This window comes from Cebus imitator, unplaced genomic scaffold, assembly GCF_001604975.1.
Source record: "Cebus imitator isolate Cc_AM_T3 unplaced genomic scaffold, Cebus_imitator-1.0 Scaffold858, whole genome shotgun sequence".
Classification (NCBI taxonomy): domain Eukaryota; kingdom Metazoa; phylum Chordata; class Mammalia; order Primates; family Cebidae; genus Cebus; species Cebus imitator.
In genome coordinates this window covers 265464-268228 of record NW_016108173.1, presented here as the reverse complement: position 1 = coordinate 268228, position 2765 = coordinate 265464, and positions in this window count along the sequence as shown.

Genomic DNA, 2765 nt, shown 5'->3' with positions numbered 1-2765 from the left:
TAGGGCAAAAGTTAAATTTTAAATCCTTATCTTGCATACTTTGATGGAGGAATGGTCTTCTATATGAGGTAGTAAGATACACTAAACAATCCCATGGGTGGACTGGTAGAAAATACTAAAAACACCACTGTATTTATTTTTTTGCTCATTTTTTCCAAGAATTTCATATCTAAATGCTAGGGGAGGCCAGGTGTAGTGACTCGCACCTGCAATCTCAGTGCTTTGGGGGTGCCAAGGCAGGAAGAACACTTGAGGCCGAGAGTTCCAGACCAGCCTGGGCAACACAGTGTGTTTTTATGTCTACAACAAAAATTAAAAATTAGCCAAACAAGTTGTTGTGTGGCTGTAGTTCCATCTACTGGAGAGGCTGAGGCAAGAGGGTCCCCTGCGGCCAGGAGTTTGAGGCTGCAGGAAGCCATGATCACTCCACTGCACTGTAGCCTGGGTGACAGAATGAGACACTTGTCTCCCAAGTGAAAATAAGTAAGTGCCAGGAGACCACATGGTATTTCTAGATTTCAGCCCCTGTCTCAGTTCCCTGTAGATTAAATATTTTGTTTATCCCCAATGCTCCAGCTGTTTCTCTGCACATCCTAGGTTTGTTCTTCTGCCTGCTCAAGGCCCCAGGTCCAGCAAATATCCTCAGGAATGGGCTCTGCTGCTAATCTGTGATCACCTAGGAAGGGCTTGTTTTGCTCTGAAATTTAGTCCATTGAAACTTTAGGCCCACAGTTTTTTGATGGCTTAAACAAAAAGAATGTTTTTGTTTTTGTTTTCAAGCTCATCTAGTGCCTTCTCATTATGACAGGAGAAATTACCTTTGGTCAGTTTACTTTAATTGGAAGAAGAGCCTCTAACATTGCCACCGTAATGAAGTTTTTGGTCTTTGACCTTAATGGAGCAATTAAATCCAAGTCTATTTTCTATCTTATGCATGTATTGAAGGATCAAATGAGAAAATGTTTGCAGAGTGCATAAAGTATCTAATGTACATTATTAATATGCAGTTGTATTAAGACTACACACTGAAAATCATGATCAACCTGATCACTTCCTGAGACCTAGAGCCAAACTTTTCCAAGGATACTTAACTGTCAAATAATTCTATTCAGTTTTTCAGTGGGGCTGAGGGTTTGATCCATAAACTGCTGCCACAGAATGCAAATCAAGTATGTCAATAAGCATGCTAATTTATTCAGCAAACATATTTTTGTAGGAATAGTTACTAAAAGAAAAAGTAATGTATTGATTTAATTTCTAGTTGATGCTACTTCTGTCATCATGAACTGGTTGCAGATATTTAGAGGCGTAACCCAAAGAAGATGGCATACTCCCTGCACAGCACAGTCTTGTTTCTCTTTATCTCCTTTTTGCTAAAGTCTACAATCTGTTGGTAGTAAATCCAGATTCTGTGGTATGCACAAAACAATCCTTCATAAATTCAAACTTATGCCTATGCTTATGTTTAATGCAATTAGCCTTCAAGAGCCAACTTGAGACCATATTCCGAATGGAAGCTCCAAAAAAGCTATGGCAAACACATGAATATAAGAACATTATAGACACTGTCCCCAAATTACCTCTGGATTCAGTGGGAAAAGGGGACAAGAAACTGTATTTAGGGCATCTAGGATAGTGCTACCTTCTCACGTCGAACAAAGACAAATTAAAAGCTCATACTAATGCTCTGAAGCCTAATAAGAACTGGTAAGGTTCAGGTCTGTCAAAAAGCCACTGCAGGTTACTGTTAAAACCACCTACACAACCGTCTGGAAGCTATTTTCCTCCCTCTGGTTAAAAACAGTCGCATGTCTACTGATGATGTAGTTAAGGCTATATCTAGATCTTCTATCTCTCAGCGGGGACGTGGTTTCTCAAATGCTAATGTTTGACCGACAAAAGTTTTGCAGCAAGAACTTGTGCAAGCATTGGTAGATTAAAATACAAATGAAACCCCTTCTCATGAATGATGAAACAATTAAAAATGAATGCCAGGAACCTGTGTGTGTGTGTGTGAGTATGCGTGTGTGCGTGTGGATTCAGCTTCGTTAACTTTATTAACATTATTTAAAATTTAATTTTAAAAATAGATTGGGGAGTAAAATGTCATTCTTCCTCTCTCATCATAAAGCTTTGACTCACGGGATTCTGACATTCACGCTTGCAAAGTTTGGATTCTGAAACCAGTGGCTGGACTGAGCCAGCCTATGCAGCTCTTACACAAGTGCTCCCTACTTTGCGCAACAAGCAGTTCCAAGAGCCTGAAGTCAGTGATTGAGAGACAGGCTCTGAAGCCTCTTCATTTCAACTTCTTGGAATCACCACCTTATTAATGAAGACCAAAAATCAGAATTTTCTGCGTCATTTATCAGATTAATTAGTTTTTCTATAACAAACTGAGTTGGAAGGATAACAAGCAAGAAATTCCCCATCCCTGATTTCTCCTGAAAACAAAAGAATAAATGTATTAGCTTTGTTTTTAAGAGGTAGATGGATAGGTCAATATTGCTTGGCTATTTGTCCTTCAACTTGTGAAAGATTATCGCTGCATTTCTCTCCTCAATCTCTAGAATCATGGCTAATAGGAAACAATTACGTACTGAATTACTAATTGTATCAAAAGTTTATTCGACTTATTGTCAGAGAGCATCTTCAGATTTATCTATTATAAATAGTAGTAAAAATATAAAAACAATATTATAACTGAAATAATCCCTACTACAGAGAAAAGCTATGCACTGTTATGAAGGCCTTTCATATTTAGG